Source organism: Pithys albifrons, chromosome 2 (genome assembly GCF_047495875.1).
Source record: "Pithys albifrons albifrons isolate INPA30051 chromosome 2, PitAlb_v1, whole genome shotgun sequence".
Classification (NCBI taxonomy): domain Eukaryota; kingdom Metazoa; phylum Chordata; class Aves; order Passeriformes; family Thamnophilidae; genus Pithys; species Pithys albifrons.
Window position 1 is genome coordinate 12,883,617 of NC_092459.1, and position 21,134 is coordinate 12,904,750.

The window sequence follows — 21,134 nt, forward strand, 5'->3', positions numbered from 1 at the left end:
TTTACCTTTGATTTACTTAGTCCCAAATGGGGGGTGGGGGGACACCCTTGGCATCACTCATCCCAGCAGGTCTCCAGGATAGCACCAAAGACTTCATGTGTGGTCACCATGAAGATATTGCTCTTTCGAATCATCATGCAATCATCATGCACATGTCTGAAGCACAGTGCCTGGGAATTTGCTGCATCTCACAAAAAGCATTGAGAACCACTGATCTAGTCCAGTACCTCTTCATTGAAATAATTTCTCCAAGAATTGTGGCATCCAGCCACCGCTCATTTGGCCTATACTACTTGTTTTCAAGAGATGCAACCCTGACCTAAAAGCCTCCAGACGACGAGAACCCACCATAGCCAGGAACAATTTACTTCAAACAGTGATGTTGCCCCATCATTAAGCAGGCAAACAGTGCACAGCTTTTTGCTGTGATAGAGTAGGAAAAGGGAAGTTGATAATTTTGTGTCATCTCCCTGTTTGTACCATATATAGCTCAGTGCTCACTTGTGCAGCTCACTGAAAGATTAGTTGGCTCGTTCAGACAGGCAAGGGTAGACTCTTAAGACGTTTAAGTGATTTGGGGCAGGATGATCATCTGTCTCCTCCCTGCCCACAATTAACTGTTCCATGGCCCTGGTCTCTGCTAGGGCTGAGCATGCTAGGGAAACAAGTGAACCAGAGGAGCTGAGCTCCTTCCAGCATGACCAGGAGCATCCCTTCTCCCTCAGCTTTCAGTGCCCTAAAGGAAGATGGAACTGATCCCATCAATGCTCCAGGATCTTGCTTGTTCCACCTAAAATTCAGTGTTTCAAACAGCAGGGAAATTAAACAACAAAGCTTTGCAGTAAGCTAATAAATGGTGTTCTGTATCTATGCTCGGATAGTTGTAAGGAGCATGACAAACTTGAAACAGTCTGCAAATTTCTAAAATTAAACAGTTCTTGGTGTCACAGAGGTCAGCCATCTGTTCTAGTGTTCATGTTATAGCTAATTTAACCCTTCTTCTTCCACTCTTCTCTCCTGACTCAAGCATACTCCCTAGGAAGCAGAGAATATGGCTGAAGTTACCACTAGACAGCCTCCCTCTTTCACAAAGAACTGTCCACAGAAAACACATTTATGTGTAGGACAGACTATTGGAAATACATGAGAAAAGTGGCAGAAACAGTAGCATGTTATCCAGGCCTTGTAGGATAGCCAAAGCCTGAAGGGAGACAGGACAGCAGGTGACATTCAGAAAAGAATTTATCAGGTTCTGAAAGCTGCACTCAACACCCCTGACTTAGCAGAAGACCTCTGCTCAGTCTTGCAGGACTCCTAGGAACACTAGATAGCATTGCAACATCCAGCTTTAAACTGTCATCTCATGACACAGAGAAAGTGAAATATGGCTGTTCTCAACAGATTTCACATACATTTCTAATGAAACTGCTTGCTTTATTAAAAAAATCCAGTTATCTGGAGTTATTCAGCAAGCAAGGCCAGCCCCAGGTTGAAACTGAGCATACAGGGAGAGAAGTGGGCTCTAAGTTGTGCATGGTATTAAGAGAGATGACACAAAACAACCAAATTCTGCTGCTTGGCATCCTTTCACAGTTCTGGGTTACTCCATTCTCTCCTCTATTCCTGGCAATAAAAGAAGGAACAAAAGACCAATGAGTTCTGATAAAGGTGAAGAATGAGGGGGACAGGGAGACAGAAACAAAGCAAGCTATTTTCAGGAAGAAACCAAGAGTGGCCAGGGGAAAAATTAAAGTTAAAAAGATGTGAAAGTGGTTGGCTGAGAATGGGTTGGTCTTCTGCAACCGTTAACCCTCTTAAAACATGTCTTCAAGGAAACCAACCAACACATTTTAGGTCATTGTCCACAAGGACCTCTGGCACGAAGTAAAAGGCAAAACATGTATCTTTACATCTTCAGTTTTAGGCTGGCAACAATGATTTCAAAGGAGACAAGACAACACGTTGCTTTATTGTGGATCATTTTAAACCAGCAGGAGTTGGAACAGGTTTTGATGAAGATCTTTCGATAAAATTTTGAATAACAGAGACATTGTGCAGTACTACCTACTCAGTTAAACGCAGCTGAATTTACATGGAGAAAAGCATCTCCATACTCACTTGGAAACCCATCTTGGAATAGGTGTGAATCCTTGGTATTGCATGTGGGTTAATTCAGGGGAATAACAGAGCATGAATTACTGCCATTCATTATTTTCTAACACCTCCACCTTAGAGCCTAGCAAATGCTTAGCAGCACAACCTTTGGGAAGAATGTAAAAGCAGTGTTACAGCACCAAAACAAAACATTTTCCTGTTTTTTTTTAAAGTCAATAGGACCTGTATTATTTGAAGAATGGTAGCCTAAGGGAATCTGTTTTACTGCAAAGCCATTTAGGCAGCTGTCATTAGTTTAAAAGCCCAGTTTTGTTTAATGACGGCAGTTTCACATACTCCCAAAGCCATGCATCATAACTGTCATGCCTAGACCTTAGATTTATGAAAGCATACAGCAGCAGCACTGTACTCAGGGATCTGCTGATATTCCCTTTATTAAACCACTTCTCACAAGTTTTGACTTGCATTTAGGCATAACAAATCCCGTATTCTCCGTGGGTGCTGCCATGGAGTCAGATACTGCTCCATTCCCCCAGGATGCCTGGGTGTCCAGGCAAGAGACATTCACCACTCTTGACCAGAGCATCTTGCAGAGGTGAAGGGAGAAGGATGCTTCAGATCCAATGAGAAATAAAAATTTTACATTTATTTAGGTAGAAAACTCCCTTACTACTATGGGAAGGATTTGGGAGGCATGGAAAGCATGGTAAGACCCACTCTTCTCCTACTAAGTCCCACTTTATCCAGGGTGCAGAGAAAACATATGGCTAGAGGTGAATGCTACCATGGAGTTATTAAATATCTGGAAACAACAGAACAACCAGATAACCTGCAAAACCAGACCCCATGCCTTAGAGACCCAGCCTATGATCTTAAAAAGAGCACTGATTCAAGAGGACAATCTGAAGTAATTTCCGAGGTACTCTACTAAGTCTATCATTTAGTACCTGCCTGCTTTGAAATGCCATTCACTTCTACTATCAGTTCTCCATTCAGCTGCCACTCTGCAGGTAATTTCATCTTCCATTATCTTTATAGTGATGAACAGGGACCATTCAATCCTCTTACCATACTCTGCAACTAAGGAGCAGAGTCTGTCAAATATGCTTGGTCAAACTTACAACAAAAAAAACAACCAAAACCTAAACAAAATAGAAGAAAAAAAAAGCTATTTTCTTCACATTGAAAACACTTAGAAAACCCATGAAAACTCAGGGAAGGTACTCCTAGTATATTCTGAAACCAATCAACACAAGGTTTTACATCCGGAAGTTTCTATTTTCAGATACTTAAATTAACATATCTATTGTGCTCCTTGTTACAGTGTTAAAATATTTCTTTATAATTCAGAGAGAAGTTATTTTAAACTAGGAGAAAAAAAGAGGCTAAAAAGCAACCTGCCTTAGTGATTCCAATACAAATGATCAGAACTAGATAATTAACCATCCTAACATATAAGTAGTAATGGTACATAAAAGTGAGACAGGACATACATGCCCATAAGGATACATGTCTTAATAGTGATGTGCCATGAAATAATTTTTTATGGTAAATCCCTAATATGTTTCCTCCCTAAATTATAAAAACTAATATTTCCCCTATATTATTTTTCTTCTGCATTTCATTGAATAAAATGTCAAATTATATTGCCTTTTAAATTCAATTAAGATCAAATATTATTTTTTTGTGGAATGAAAAATTTTGTAGTTGAATCCACTTCATTTTTACTGTAGCAGATTTACTACACTTTGTGAGCACACTCCATTTGCTGATTAAATCAATATTAAGACAATTAATCCTCAGGCTTTATGAGGTAAGACAGCCATCCAGAAAGCACCTAGCAGAGCAAATCTCTTCCACCTCTCCTGCATCAAAGCAGGAACACAGCTACAGCTGGGATCTATAGCCCAGTCCTCTTCCAGGTCTCCAATCCTGTCTGCACTTGAATAGAACAGAGTAGTTCAATTCGAAAGGACCTACAGTGATCATCTAGTCCAACTGCAGATCCTAATGCTTCATTCCAGACAACAACAAAATCTGGACAAGGGACTGACAACCATGTCTGCTTTCCACAGGAATGCATGTCAGCTCACTGGAAGGGAGCAATTGGGATTTTGACTGCTAAGAGACCAGATTTTCTGGCAGCCCAAGGGTGGTATTTATAAATACCAAATGCATAGGGAGAAGGAAACAAAACTGTCTGGCTTAGCTAAGACTCTCTTTGCTCACACAAAAACCAGTGTTCGCCCTACCAACCCCACTGATGCTCCACTGGAACTTCACCAGAACATCGTGCAGGAGGAGGACAACATCTGGACACAACAGCAGAGGTACACACAACACTTGGTAGTGTCAGGAGGAGCTGCCCCCTCACAAAAAAAGCCCCAAACCAAGCCTTCCAAAGAAAACCATTAACAAGGACATGGAGCCCAAGCCCCTGGCTGCAGCAGGCATGCAGCAAGAGACCTGCAGCACAATGCTCAGACCTGTAAGTCTGTGAGTGGTTAGCCAGTTAAATGGTTAAATTTGCAATTGAAACACTTAAATATAGTTTAAAATATATGTTAAGTATAAACGGGACAAAGAAGCAAACATAGTAAATAGATTAAATCCCTCAAAATAGTATGTGGTTTTCAGCCCTCACTTCAAAGTACCTTTTAATTAACATAATTTTTTCTCTGCCTTTCAGTCTGGCTAGGCTCACACCCAGTGTGCCTCCCATGTCAAAATTATCCATGTATTTTATTATGGCAAAATCAATAGTTTATGTTCCTCTACCCTAAATGAGCCAGTCTGTGGTCAGCAAGACCATGCAAGAAGCTGGCTGTGGAGCTGCACTGGCAAACCTACAGCATCTTCTCACCCCTTCAGTGGACATGCTATGCTGTCCATACTGAACTGTGGAGCATCCTGCCACTACTACTGGCTTTTTTTTAATGTGAAAAGTAGTACTCAAGTAGTTACGGAAAGTTTTTCTGCATTCCTGATAATTAAGAAGAAGGTTGTATTTCCATAGTCAAATGTCTATTTCATTTCAAAAGAAGGCTTGATGGGGATGGAAATGCTCATTTTGTCTCTCTGTATGTTCATGGTCAAACATCTGCAGACCTCACTCAAGACAATCATGGCTGCTCATGGCAGTGTTCCCACCAGGATCGTGGTGACTTTGGCTGCCACAGGCCAATTACAGCACCTAAGATGCTTGCCAGCCAGGCTGCTGCAGGACCCAGAGCCCAGGAGGTTGCCTACATTCACCCTCTCTCTACATCACCACTCCTCTTCTGTCAACAATCACCTCACCTTCCAATGCCAATGAAGGCCAGAAAGAAGCCCAGAAACTCTCCCTCAGGAGACAGCCTCCCACCCCATTGAATCCCGGAGGTGGGAAGTTTAAGGGTGGCAATGTCCTTTCTACTGAGCTTCCTAGAAAGGGAACTGCATCCAAGCAGCTTATGGTAAACATTCCCTGGGCTATTGTAACTCTGCTAGGTGACTCCTAAAGAACCAAAGCAATGTCTTGGAAAGTCCTTTTCACTCCCACCATCTCTGCAAACGATGCTGACTATCAGTCAGACCCACTGCAAAGGAAATTTATTTTGATCAACTTCATATTTGTCCCAGTTGACGAAAATCACACCTCATCTCATTGCATTTTGTTTTCAAGTAAGGCCATGATTTTTTTCCTGTCCCTTTGAAAACACAATGGTTGGCAGTCTGTCCAATGTGAAGGGATCCAGCCAGAAAGACAGGCTGTCTGTAGATATTTCTGACTGCATTCCTCAGCCAATCTCAAGCCTAGGATGCATTACCACGGTACCAAGCTGATACAGGGTAATGAGGAGTAGCGGAGCAAGATAAGGATCCACTCCAAACTACCATCAGTTTTTTAAGAGAGGTGGGGCCTGATGTAAAAGCCAGTGAGAAAGAGGGACAGAAGTGCTGGTACACTGTCCATGGGAGGTCTCACTTGCTTGAATTAGATGGTTCCACAAGGGCTCAGATGGATGAAACCCACTGCACTTTCCTAGTGGCTGCCCAGGTAAATCCACTGAGCATCCCCAAACCTGCCTCCCTCTTACAACAAACCCTCTGTTTATACCAAAGCTTCTCCCAGTACAAACCAAGTCCCTGACACCATAAACCAAGGCACCATCTTATTCCAAGCCTGGCCAACATGATGTAGGTGAAACAAAAATTAAAATGTAACAACTCACTGAAAAGGAAGGGCGGTGGGGCAGGGGGGAGGAGTGTAGAGTTCATGACTAATCTTTGCAGCTCTAGCCATGGACAGGATTTGTACAGACATGTTGATTTTTTATAAAAATAGTAAATCGTATTACACCCATGCTACAAGACCAAAGATTCACAATGATACCTTAATACAGCTTAAATAAAAATAGCACTACCTGAGTCAATCTGAGCATGATAATGCTTTGTAATCCCACACTCTTAGGGGATGAACAGTTGTATAGCAGTGAATCAACATTAGATACTTGCATTAAGAGACACTCCTTTTCCATAATATATAGAAATATCTCTACAAAATGCAGAAGGCAGGTGGTGTTTGTGGGAGGCACAGTACACAACTGGGAAAACAGGGCAATTATAGAATCACACAATATACCAGCTTGGAAATGTTGGCTAATAATTAACTTTTTTAAAAGGAAAGATTACTTTTAAATTTTCCCCATCACAGTACAGAATTAATGAAAAAGTTTGAATTGTAGAAGTGTTTGAAGAATGAGCACGCCTGTGTGCACTCATGCATAAGACTCATTCACAAAAAACAAACACAGATGAACAGCAGTGCTGCACATTCATTCTGTTTGTTTTTTTCTTAATAGCCTTGAATGAGCAAACAGTGTATATGGAAGGCAAATGTGCAATACAACACAAAGCCCCTCAACAGTGGAAAAAATGATAAACTTATTTATAATTAAAATGTAAAAGACAAAGACTGAAAAAGCAATTTTTTAAGGTGGTTACGGAGAAAAATGCAAACTTTGATTAATGACACATTAAATCATAATAAACTCTTCTCAATTACTTTGTTACATAAGCCACTCACACAAGGTACTTTGTTTTCTTTTGTGCTCCCCATTTGTTCTTTTTTAAGACACATATTCCAATTAATTGCACTTCCCCCTTCCACCCCACCCTTGCAGTATAGTTTTACGTATGTCAGACATCTGGCCCTCACAGCTCCCTCCAGACAGTGTGGAAAGGTAACAAAAAAAGTTAACAACACTGAAGGGTCTCCGTTTCCCCAACAGGACTTGAATTTGAAATCTGAAACAAGGGAGTTTTCCCGGACTGTAGCTCTGATGAGGCCAAGGGGAAGGAGAAAATAGCCTCAAATTCCCACTTGTCTTCCCTGCTCCCTTCTCCTTCTCTACTCTGATGCTCAGCCCAGCACTGCTGCTGCTTTTTCCTTCCTGCAGAGCCTAGATCCTCACATGAAGGGTGATCTCATGGGACCCTGGATATGGGGACATGGATGGGCTATAGAGAAAGCAGGTTGATGCTGGCAGGGGCACTAAAGGATGCTATAAGGCATTGTGAGTCAGGGGTGAGGAATCCTAGTGAGGGAATATGTTCCTGTGATGGAGAAGATCCCAAAGCCAGGTCATGGGGAGATGCTGAAGGCTCTCCTCTATGCACAGGGCATGGAGTGTATTTCCAAAAACATCCCAGCACCAATGGCAAGAACATTCCCTGATTTCCATGCATTGATGCAGGTGGTCCTGAGGTATCTCCAGAGCTCAGCCCCTCCAGTACTCCATGCAACCTCCCATTCAAGGGGACCCTCCTTTCCTCAAAAACAAATGCTGCAGAGGTTTCAACTCAACTTTCAGTTTAAATATAGAATGTTTCTCAAAGCCACTTTGGTAGGGCAGATCTGTCAGTCTTTGGCTGCAGAAAGTTTCACTTTCATGTTCCATCGATGCACGCTAGCTCAGGACCAGAGAAACAAGGAGCCCTTTCAACCTCAGAGTCCCATGTCCATGCAAGCAACTGACAGTTTCCGCTGTGGTTCACACCATTTCATGTCCCATCCTCTGCCTTCCCTGCCCACGGGTCACTTATGTGCCCCTCCAGAACGGCACAGAGGCCACAGCAGTGTCACTGCTGTGGTTTCACTGCATTGCAGCTGGGACAGAGACTGCTCTCATGCCCACATCACATCTCCATTCTCCCAGCACAGTCCATCCAGCAGCATCCTGAAACAAGACCTCCCAATACAGTTGTTGATTCGGCCATCCTGCCCAGGGTGGCCCTGACACGGGTGCAACTCCCATCATGTGTTTGGCTCCCTGGTCTTCCCTGCCCAGAGCTGCTTAAGCACTTACAGGCAGAAACACAGGTAAGCAGCTTGTTCAATCAGAGTCTGTGGTATCCCAGCAGGAAAGCACCCACGTGCCTATTCCCTCATTCCCTGACCAGCACCCTCACCTTCAGATGTGTTCAGCTGGGGCAAAATTCAAGCTACTTTCAGGCACTTGTTTTCATGATGCTATACTTCACTCTGAAGCCACCCATGTGCCACTGGCCACACACTACATTTTGGAAAATGCCCATCTGGCTCAGCACTGGTCTGTCTTCAAGGCTGTCTCTTACTACATGTTAAATATGAACTGACACAACCAGACCACTGTAGGCTCCATACAGGAACTGCTATGCTCTGGAGATGTATGTTCATACTGGTATGGATCACGTAAACTCCCAGACCGAAGTCATGGACACACCTGAACATGAAAGGGTGAAAAGGAATATACACCAATAACGAAGCAAAAAAATGTGATGTATAAACACCTGACACCTCTAAACTCTCTTTGCAAAAGTGCCTTGAGCCCAAGATTCCCTAAAAGACCAGAGGAGCTTCATGCATTTGAAATTTCTATCCAAAGGGAGTACAGAGGAGAAAGAAACATTAACTATGGCAAGCACAGTCAGGAGTATCAACAAGTGGGTTTTTACTTATACCCTATTCAGGTGTTACCTGAAATAAGAAGAAAAGAAAATCCAATTTTAAGTACAATTTAAACAGTTTTAAGTTGTCTGGGCTTTACACATGTGGTTTGACAGTTACCAATCTCATAGTCCCCTCTGCCCTCAGAAGAGAGTTCATTTCCTTTTTCAACATCACAAAAAAGATCCAGTGAATATTCAGGTCCCAGTTCAGCAATTAGCAGTACAAACCACGCAGGTTTACAATACAGATCCCGTTGTAGCTGTGGGGCTGGGGAACAGGAAGGGTTCATAAGCTATTGCCCACGAGTATTTTGGCAAAAGGCGCATGGAATTCATGATTTACCCTTGTAAGACTCATGTTTTAGGGAGCCTCAGTCAAAAAAACCGTCTCAGGTTAAATTAATCTTCCCTTACACAGAAAATATGGATAAGACAGCTTACAAAGTAAGGGATGCGCTCATTGATGAAAGAAGTAATGGATAACAAATACATTTAAGGAGCATTAAATAAGCTCCCTATAAATACAAAATAACCATTTTCTGGTCAAAATGAATATGTATTTAGGGCGGACAGAAGCACCACACAATACACCAAACCCCATTATCCCCCCTGCTCTGAGAAGTAACCAGTGCAGACAGCTACAATTCAGCTGCACAGACACTTCAAATCAACCCGGAACCATATGTACCAAAAAGCTCCTGATCTATGGGAAATACACAGATTTGGAAGATGGAGAAGTAGATTAGAGGTTTGGGGCATTCCGCCACAGTTCATTAGTCAGTCTGAGCACACAAGAGCTCTAATGGCTTGTATCCTGTGCACTAGGGAAACGCAATGCAAGAATGAACTTCCTGAGGATTTAATGGGCAATGATATAATTTGTTTAATCTCACTAGAAAGAAATCTAGACGTGAAAGAGGAAACAGAGTATGTATTTCTCTAGAAACAACAAAAAGTACAGAGCAAAGTCCTGGTGAGCACCCATTGGAGAGATCAGCTCCACCAGAGGAAAAGAAATTGCACTGATTAAAATCAGCGTAAGAGGTGGCTTTGCACCTGCAATGCCACCACACTGGCAGTTCTTAACAATCTCATTCTCCTGCAGCTCATGACTGATTTAATGTTTCACTTACAAATAAGAACCTAATGAAGTGCATACAAATGAAATACATGAAAGTCTTGGGTGCAGGCAGGACAAAATTAGTCACATGTAGCAGGGATTAGCACGGGTTATGCAGCTCATTTAACTCTCTGGAAGTTGTATTCCTTTAGATTAACACATTCAGACAGAACAGAAGATAAAAAAAACCCCAAAACCTGGGGTTGCTTTCTGACACAGAAAACACTGCCCCACTGAAATGTCTGGGCTTTCAGTAAAAAATACAGTGTAAAGGTTTTCCCTAATTTCAAGTATTTTTAAAAATGTAACATTTAGTTCACTTATCAGCTCTCAAGAAATTCTTTTTGGTGCAAAGATGAAACTTAACATTTTGATGCCAACCTCCTGCTCAAAGATTAGCCCTGCAAGCTTTAAAATTAAAGCATTCCATTAACTCAGCAAATGCAAACTTCTGCACCCAATGCAGAACAAAAAACAATGCTTGCATTTTGTATTCCTCATTTAATTTTTCAATTAATAAATTAAGGAGTGCCTTGAAAGGAGCAGGATCTGAAAAGTACTCACCACCTATCTTGGAATCTCTTCAGAGAAGGTCCACAGAGCTTGATTACCTGGAAGAGAAGACATAAACCAAACATGCTTCACTTTACAGCTTTCTTGTAAGTGACAATGTTCACACTCTCGGCCTCCCCCATAAAAACCACCTTTCCCAGCGGAAAAAGAAATCAGAAAGAGTCAAAACATGCAAAAACTCTGATCCAGTTCTTACACTACACTGAGAAACAACTTTGCTCTGAGTTTGCATTTTTTTTCCCCAAAATAGAAAACATTTCCATGTTGAAAAATGCACAGATTTGTCTTGATTTCAAACAGCAAATTCTTCTGATGTGCAATAATCTGTTGAAATCACCCTTCTAGCTTTAAATCATTTTTTTTAAAACTCATTTTTCAAAATAAGCAAGTATCAAGGTCAGATTCAGAAGGTTTGTTTGGCTCATACCACAGAACATTACTTTAGCAAGACCTGAAAACTAGAGAAAAATACAAGAAAAATAGGAAAGAGCTAGTATCAAGTTTACTGAAGCCACTAAGCATTGCTCCGAAAGGTTGGAAGTCATTTCTTTTTCAACTGAGCATGCTTCTCAAGGAAGAGGATAATAATTTGTATTCCTTCAGCATCTGCCAGCTGTGAATGCTCAGGATTCATCAGCCCTTAAGGAGTCACAGAACAAGAGCACCAAGAGTGAGCTCACCTGCTCCTGCAATTCCTAATCTCTCAAAATCTGTGGATTAAAAAATTGAAAACAAGTGACTTGCTCTGATTCCCACTCTCTCTCACAGAGCTGACCATGATTTTCCTCTACCACTGAGGCCAAGCACGCAGCTGAGAAGCCTTTGTCTCTTCCAGCCCAACACACCAACTTCTTTCCTGTCAGATCCCTGTCTGACCCAGTAATCCTTTAAATTCTGCGAAGAAAATCCCAGTGGGTTTAGCTCCCAGGTGCCTCCAGCCCACCTCTAACATACACGTTTGGTCTGCCCAGTGCCAAACCCCAGCCACAGATATCCCATACATTACCAAAGCCTCCCAACATTCTCCTTCAACACTTCACCATCCCTACAAGCATGACTCACCACAATCCCAAGACATTTTTCAGTGGAGCCCCTCCAATCACCCCTGAGTAGTCTGTACAGCCAACCCATTCACCACAGACAACTGCAAGCCCACATTAAAGCCTTGGGGTGCAAATGATGGACCCTCCAAGATCATCTTCTGGTTCTGTCCAAAGCTATTTGAAGATCCAAACGCTCTTCCAAGTGCTTGTAACATCCCCCCAGTTTGGTGCTACCTACTTAGTCTGAGGCAGCATTTTCTCAAATGTATCAATTACAATGACCCAAGCCACAGGGTCCACCTTTGGGAACTCCTCACCCAACACATCTGAGCTTGATGGCACATGGAAGCTAAATCTGCGTCATGGTCAGCACACCTACATTGTACCAACCATAACACAAAAGTTTCATGAAAATTTCTTTTGACTAGTTTTCTTCTATGAATATCAAAACAGTGACAAAAAACCTAACTAGGACTGAAGTACATCATATCATCTGGTTTTTTTCTATCCACCTGTTACTCTGCTCCAGAAGATGCCTAGGTAAGAAATAATCTATTAACTTCCAGGAAAACACTGTAATAAAAGTCAGAGTGACTATCCTGCAATTCCATCTCCTTTTAAAAAGTTTAGCACTGTATCTTTTGCTTTTTGATTGTTATCGTAACCACACAAATTCTCCACCACTTTTCTGAAGTAAACACCAGGAAGAAATTGAAAAGAAGTCAAGCAGACAGCTGAAATCCACCTCCTTATATAAACCACACAAACAAGACAAATGTTACAGAAGTGAGGGCAAGGTATCCTGCCCTGATGTGGGGTCACCCCCCTAAGGTGCCCTCTCCCTTGATCACTGGTGATGCTGGTTGAACAGCCTTTACTGAAGACCAACCATCCCACAAGCATCTTCCCAACATCTGGGGGTTGTTTTAAACAAAACGTTCCCTAAGGTCTGGAGAACTTGGAAGAAAAAATAAAGAAAAAGAGAAAACCCATAAAGTGTGTGCCCCCTAAAAGACTGTGGTCTTATTTTATCCTGGTATCTTCCCTCATCAGTGAAGATTTTTACTACTTGGTCTTCTGGTCACAGGAAGGAAGTTCCAAGACTCCATGAAATTTTTTGTTACTCTTAAGATCCCTGGGCAGGCACCCACAGATGTTGCAACCTGGCAGCAACACAACCATTTCAGCGAATCATTTTAGATTCAACATCTTTTTATGAAGAAAACTTAGGATCCTCATCTCATACAGGGTTGGATGTTATCTCTCCAAGCTGCAAACCAAAGGAAACCAATGGAAAGGCAAGGTAAGGACTGAGCTTGGCCAGTGGCAAAATAGGAAACACAACTCACAAACTCTTTTTATTTCTCTTCTGTGTTGCTGCTACAAAATTGTTGTGCCTTCCCCATCCAATAAACCTTACAGAATAGTACAACATTATTTGGCCATATTTATACACTCAAAATAAATGGAATTTCACAGTCCAGATGCTAGATTTTGGCAACCCGAAAGACTTTCAGCGAGAAAAATGGCTACGTAAATTCTTATAATCATACAAAATTTTTGCTCCAACCTGAAGGAGTAAAGGGTATCTGGACAGCATAGGTTAATTTCTATGTCTACAATCCATGCAGTATTCAAATTTATTTCCAATTAAAAGTGTGGTATAATTGAATTAGCAGAAGCAACTTATGGCAGAAATTCAATTACAAAGCAGAATTAAAGGAAGCGATGTTAGAAACTTTTGGAGGCTGGGCAGGAAGAGGTGAGTGCATCAGTCTACTATTTTCAGAGCTACTAGCAAAAAGCTTAAAGAGGAGACTGCTCAAAAATAATTTATAAAGATCATCCTTATAAAAAGAGCTTCACTGACAGACTAGAGAAACCAAGGTGACAAGGGTTTTTTTCAGACCATTCTTTGACCTATCTGTCAGGGGTAAAACTCCTTCCAATGGTCAGACATCACCCAGCCCTGCTTACCTGTGGGCACTGCAGCTCTGCCATGTCCTGCAGAATCCTCAGACCTGCCTTGGCTTGCACCAAAGCCATGGCAGACACCTTTATTTTAATTTTGTCTTGTTTTTCAAAGTGTTTTTAACTCCATTCCTTTTCTTTGAGTCATAGACATTATATTTTTAGTACGTTTCTTTCTACTTGATGAAGAGGCCTCAAGTGTTGTGGGCACTTTTCCTCCTCTAACACTCACTATTTCATTCTGCCCTGTTCCAGCATCCATTTGCTCCCTTTGGCTGATACTATCCTTGATCTATCTTGATGATAATTATCAATTAGGGCCTCCCACACCTCCAAGGTTCATCTTTCATAATTGCATTAAGACAAATCAATACTGTTATTAACGTGGCCACATTTGCAGATGGCATGACCTGCCTGCAAATGCCACATGCAGCAGTGGAAATACTCCCAGCACTACAGGAAGTCTCTGCACTGCCTTGTTTGCAATTTCTTTTTCAACTAGACTCTGCTATTTTATAAAAATGAGGGGTTTTTTTTTCTCTTTTTCTTGCAAATGCCAACTGATGAGGGTTGTAGGACATAAAATGTTGCAGTCCCCTTCACATGTGGGTAGCAATATTCCATGGACAGCCAAGAAAGTAATTGTCCTGTCACTTGCTCTGCAGTTGGGCTCACTGATCATTGTAGGATTCTTCCAACTGAACGATTCTATTCTACTCTAACTTTACTCCAGGATCCCTTAGCCAGGCCTGTCCTCCCTCAACACTGCACCTCAACTATGGCTGTTCACTCACTTGTGGATGCATCCTGACAGCATGTGTAGCCATGTCAGCACTTGGGCTGGCTGTCCAACTGCTCTGGAATGTGTCCACCCAACCCCTTACTCTATTGAACAATATCTTCCCACTCATGTCTTGCCCCCTTTTCCTCCTCATCTTTCACATCAGGCCTGTAAGATACCATGCTCAGAGCCCACCTGGACATATAATTCAACCCACACTGCAAGGAAAGCCGTAGAGGGTTCTAGGCTTCTGCATTCTATAAGGGTGTTGGTCAGTTCACCCTGGTAATCAAAGGACAATCACTACTCAAGCACACTGCCAGCCTCACCAAGGATCACTTATCCTGCTTAGTGTGACTCAAGAGAGCCCAGATGCCACTGCAGCCCAGCACAGGCCCCTGGGCAGGTTTTCCAGCCCACACTGAGGTCCAGGGTGCTGTAACTAGAGAATTAGACACTGGCTAATGTAAATTCTCATTCAAGTCTTTCCCTTAATGCCCTGCTGTGGCTGCAGATACACCTGAGACTGTGTGTCCCCTGAGAGGCTGGTACTGCTGAGAGACATTTGTAACTGCTGCCCCTCCTTTCTTTGCCTCCAATACCTCTAGTGGCACCTTTCCATTATCATTTCACCTAAGCAATGTGCTTGCAACATCCCCACTAATTGTAATAATAGTAATAATGCCAGAGCATAAAGGAAACACCAAGCATTGACAGTAGCAGGAAACGGCAACAGGGAGGAGTTCAAAACATTGCTCAGAGGCCGTGTATGCTTATTTGGAGCATCTCCTACACCTCCTGACTGAACAGACTGAACAAGCTCCCAGGTTACCTTCATTTCACATGCTGTAAAGCAGCCTGCATTTTCAGAAGGTATCCAACTCCTGCCAGCTCTCTGCCTTCAGGGTTTCCCTTCTGCAGTTTATTTAGACAACATTCCAACACAAATTTTGGCAACCTAAAGCCTGTTGCAATAACACTGGTTACTTACACCTGCTCACAAATCCACTCTGACACTGCTTGCTGAATTTAACCTGTAACAGTGAGGTGAAATGCAAAACCAGGTCCACCTCTCAACAGAGAATAAAGAAGGAAGAATGGTGGATACAGAATCAGAGAATAGTTTGGGTTGGAAGGGACCTTTAAAAGTAATAGAGTCCAACACCCCTGCAATGAGCAGGGACATCTTCAACAAGATCATGTTGCTCAGAACCCAATCAAACTCAACCTTGAATGTTTCCAGGGATGGGGCATCTACCACCTCTCTGGTCAACCTGTGCCAGTGTTTTACCACTCTCAATGTAAACAAACTTCTTTCTTATATCTAATCTAAATCAACACTCCTTCAGTCATTACCCCACCTTGTACCATTAAAATCAAAACAACAAAACAAACAAAATCCACAAAAAAACAGTCAAGAAGAAAGGAGAGGCGGGCTGCTAGATGTTGTGGAGATGGTCATATAATCTCTGCCCTGTTTTCTTTTGGTTTCCCTCAGCACTCAGGTCTATCAGGTAAGTCAACAACTCCAGAGAGCACAACAACATATTCACCCTGGTGCGTTAATATAAAATCTTCAAGTGAGTAAAAGGCCTAACATCTGTGTCTGGAAAGCTGTGACTTATGCTTCTGCCCAAGCAGGAACATCACGCCTTAGCTCTGAGACATCAGAGTTGGACTCATGGAAGCCACAGAAATCCTATCAAATGAGCACATCTATCCCCTCTATTTTTCCTGTGGGATTTTAGAAAATGCTTCATGCTGCCCTGTACACATTTACTGCACATATGCCTGGCTGGAGCTCTCCTTATAGCACAGAAACATTTGGAATACAATCTGAAAAGGTAGGACCTACATTAGTAGACTAGGTCTACACCAGGTAACTGTTGCTCATCACCTCCAAAACCCCTATTCTGAGTATTCCCAAAGGTTTATTTATTGAACACAGCTGCAATGTAGTAGTTAAACCACTGACAGAAGAACAGCCTGAAGTGCTCAATAGAAGAATATTATTTCTGACTGATGCTATTGTAACAACCAGTTATCCCTGCCATATTCAGGGAAACAACAGGGAAATCAACAGAAGTCAAAAAAAGCAATGCAAAGGAGAAAACTGCATGCCAACAAGGCCTCTCATGAAATATATCATGGACTACCCTGCCACAGGTTCATCTTGGTGGAGGCAGAAGCAATTACTCTGGCTTTGGAGGAGTTTTGCTCACCTCAGTACAAAGTTCCAGATTGCATTGCTGCATTATATGTCAATCTGGGCTCCCATCTCTCCTGACTTCCCTTACTGAATTGCAGAGTTGTTTAGATGCTAGGGTTTTTTCCCAAAAAGACTGTTGACAAATGCCACATACTGTCTGGCCTGACTTCCACACAAGCAATCAGTCTACAGTTAAACAGGGTACAGACAGCTGGGGATAGAACAGTGCCAGTTATTTACTCTTATTTCCTCTTAAACTTTTTTCCAATACAATTAAGTAAATTGTGTCATTACACATTCATTGTCCGGGAAGTTTCTCTCTTCCCCTTTTTAGCCTCCTTTTCAGTTGCATTTCCCTGCTTCACAGGATGCTCTAAATTAAACATTACATTCAAGTTACACAATAAAGATTTGGGAGGGATGGAGTAAATGAGGAAGGTCACAGGAAGGGAGGTATCTGCTAAAATAAGATTTGCTAAGCAACTACACAAGACCTAGTGTCAACTGCCCTTCACTAAAGGAGACTGACATTTGTATTAGCTAAGCTACCAGGCAGAGAGATGTAACAAACAGAGCAATAGCTGAAATAGTTCAAAAACTTTCCAAGGACTGAATGAAGCCTAAATTAATTCAAACCCCAAATTACAGTGATAAATGCTGTTATGGCACAGCCAAGGTGCCTCCTATAACCTTAACCCTTTCTGGATATTGAGGCTTATATGCTACCTAAAACCACACTCCAGCTATAGAATATGCAGCTGCATTTAAATTAAGTTTATCACAAACTAGTGCTCCTAGGCAGATCGTTTATTCATTTAAAAAACCGACACATTGTCATCTTTATAATTATAAGAGGGAAACTGCCTTAAAAGTGAAGCAAAAACCAGATGCACCAGTGTCTTTTAACCTCCAAAGAGCAGGAAAAGCAATGTACAGTGCAAAACTTCCTGCACGCATCAATTGTGGCTTGAAAGGCTGCAAAATACGAACCTCAGGTGAAAAAGAATTTTCCAGGCTGATGGGTCTTCCCTGCTCCATCAGGACAGGCTGCCACTTCCTCACATGCGGTCCACAGCTTACCTTGGCACAGGATGTCCCAGCGCAACTGGGGGATATACAAATGGGTTCTGCCAGAAGGTGGGCTGTTTGAAACACAGCTGGGCAAACCCCTCCTCAGGAGACACAGGGACACTTGTGACAGCTCTGGAAACTCCCTCCTCTTTGTAACTGGTGCGAGCCACAACCCACGTGAAGCCAAGCACCTGGAGAAGGCTGATGGGTGACCAGCTTCAAGTCTATGCCTTGGAATCTGTCACCGTGGTTGCTCCAATTAGGGATTTTTTTCCCTCTCCTTCCACCCACTTCTAACAATTAAGAAATGGGTTTAAATGGAGGGTGATATTGGGAAGCAGGACCCTGGCATCTCTATGGCTTGATGTGGACAGCAGCACAAGCAGGGGGTGGAGAGGAGACAAGTCGGCACCCTGCAAACTGCAAGTCACATCAGCCACAGGCTGCAGCCAGACACAGAACCTGGCATGGGGATGTCACACAGCCACAGACAGACATGGCAGTGATGGTTGGCCTCGAGTAGCTTAGCCTGCAGCACCGCTCTGCCCCTCAGCACCTACACATCTTCCTCAGGTCAGACTGCATTTGAACACTGGGTACGAGACAGTGAGTGTGTTCACATGGAAAGCAGAAGGCACAATATGATACCCCTCATGATGCTTGTAAGCCACTGACAGTTCATCTTTCCATCTAAGGACTGCTCCACAAGAAGGCACCCTTGTTACAAGCCCCCAAGCAGCCACTAACATTCAATAGTCAGCTCAGCCTTTTGCATATGTACAACCCAAGATTACCAAAACTTCCCCCCAAAATGCTTTTGCAATACTCCCCTGAAAATGAGCAAGCAATGCAGAGCATTATTATTAGAAATATGCCTTCCCATCAAGTGTAAAAAGACATCAAACCCACTAATGACGCATACAAGTCCCCAGCAATGGGCATCAAGCACCTGAAAACAAAGGTTGGCACCAAGATGCAGCTAATTCAGAATGTTCCAACACAAATAGGACTAGACAACACCTGGCTGTGAAGCTCCTGGTGCCCAGAAAAAAATGGCTCAGTCCATTGCTGTAAAAGATCGTCCTTGAATGTATCCTGCAACAAGTCAGAGCTCTGGAAAAGGCCAGCAACTACACTTTCACTTTGAAACCATGCCTTCTGAATTACACCCATAAAAATGAGCACTCAGTAAATTCAGCTGTTTCTGGTGCTATCAGCTCAGAAAAGCTTGCCTCACTTAAGGGACAGGACTTCTGTAAAGCTGCAGCACACACCTGGTGAAGAGCCTGCAAACAGTCCCCGGCAGGGGTGATGAAAGACAGAGTCAAACAGCAGGAGATATGAGAGAGAAGAAATCACAGTTGGTGTGACTGAGAAGCTCAGATCTGGCAAACCCCAAGTGCAGTAAGACATTTTAGCAGAAGGGAGACCCAGTCCTGCAACAAGCTCAGCAAATACATCCATTCTCTCTGGACGGTCCAGTAGTATCTTGGCAAGTGCCAGCTATGGGATTTTCTCCTGCAAAGATTCCTCTCCTCTTTGTGGCTGGGAGGGAGACATTACTGGAGTCACAGATTACTCCTCCTGTAACCGCAAGCTGCTTTGGAAGGTTGTTCATGATCCAAACAGGACAAGACAGACTCCTTACTTCCTTGCCAAGTGCCATCAGGGTCAGAAGGTTTCCCATGGGGACAAACAAGCCTGGTTGGGCAAGTCAGCCTGCAGGTGCAAGGAATCCTTAAAGAAATGGGAGAGGAGGCTAAAGGATGAATTAAAAACTAAGGGTGATCTTCCCTCACTTTGCCTATCTCCAGAGAAAAACACAGCTCTTCGGAACAGAGCTTTAGGAATGAATGCCATTTTACGAAGCGTGACATAAGCAGAACAGAAAGTTGTGGCTGCAGTCTACAGAGCTGAATCGCATTTGCTTTCAGACCATTACCACAGCTCCAATTACCCTCAGCTGGAATGAAATCTAATTTCCATTAGAAAAAAATTATCTTTTGATGCATCTTCTGACAACCCCAGAAGAAACCCTGACTGGCCCTTGCACAGCTTCTGCTCCTCCAATGAGCTTGGCACAGAGGAGTGCAGCTCCCCAGGGAGGACAGGCACAAGTGCAGGGACCAAACTCTTGTCCTGACAACCAGAGAAGGGGCCTCAGCCATCACTGAGAGTGCAGCACGCAGTAAGCCACCCCCAGCTGATGAGGAAGCGAGCCAGCTAAAATGAAAACATCTTCCGCAACTGAGTTCAGCTGGTTTGTTCCACATAAAACCTAAGCCAAAGGAAATCATTTGCCATGGGCTTTGAAGGAATCGGGCTTCTTACAACAGGGGCAGGCTTGGTTTGCATCCTCCACTGAATGCAGCCACCCAGGCTTCATTGCACAAAGGCACATGCTCATCCCCATTTAAATTGTTCTGGCTTTCAGAGACACATATGATTACATGACTGTCAGATATCTGCATTTCCAACCCCCATTTTATTTTATGAAAGTGCTTTCTTTATTATACTCTTCTTACACATAGAAGCACGTATTTTTTGGAAATCCACCCAGAATGTCTCTGAAGCAAAGCTGACATATCTGTGCTCAAGAGCAATAAAACTTAGCCCAGCAAAAGTCAAGGTGTCTAACCACAGAGGGCCTTTTATGCTGAGCCCACTTTCTTGTCCCTTCTCCTCTGTACAACAAGCCCAGCTTTCTTGGTATAAGACCTTTCAGAGAATGAACACCAGTGAGAGAGGATGACAGAGGTGACTCAAGACACAGGTGTGCTGAGCATCGAAGAAACCTGAATGGGAAACCAGAAGGAACAGCAGAACTCCAGGTTGTTCCAGGACAATGCTCTGAGGATGACAAAAGGCAGCTGCCTGCAATACCCAGCAGCCAGGCAGCTCCAGCCAGGCCCCTGCTCCCAAGACTGCTTCAAGGTGCTGCCTTTCGTTCAGCTCTGACAAAGGGGATACAGGGGTTTCAAGCATCTTCTGACATATGGAACAGATGTTGTTTCTAAACTCTTTCCTAAGCATTGCAAAGTCTGGTTGCTTTATTTTTTTTGAACGTGTATTTCATAATTAAAGTTGGTGCTAATGGTTATGCATCCACAATGTCCTCCCTTTTAACTCCCACTCTCCTCTCACACACAAGCAGCTCTCATCAACCAGCCCCAAAATGCTCTCCAAAGGAAAGTCAGCTTCTCTCCAGGTAAGTTTTAAGAAAGAGAAAGCAATACGTTGTGAGAAACTAAATTTATATACTAAAAAAAAGCTTAATTA

The 21,134-nt window shown here is 42.9% G+C and overlaps 1 protein-coding gene across 1 annotated transcript in view; it reads right to left on the reverse strand.

Moving 5' to 3' along the window:
* Positions 1-21,134, reverse strand: part of HPCAL1 (hippocalcin like 1) — a 64,017-nt gene that overhangs the window by 37,735 nt on the left and 5,148 nt on the right. The window contains exon 2 of the mRNA XM_071548347.1: positions 10,772-10,818. The gene's annotated coding sequence lies outside the window, so the exon portion shown is untranslated. The remainder of the gene's footprint in view (positions 1-10,771; positions 10,819-21,134) is intronic.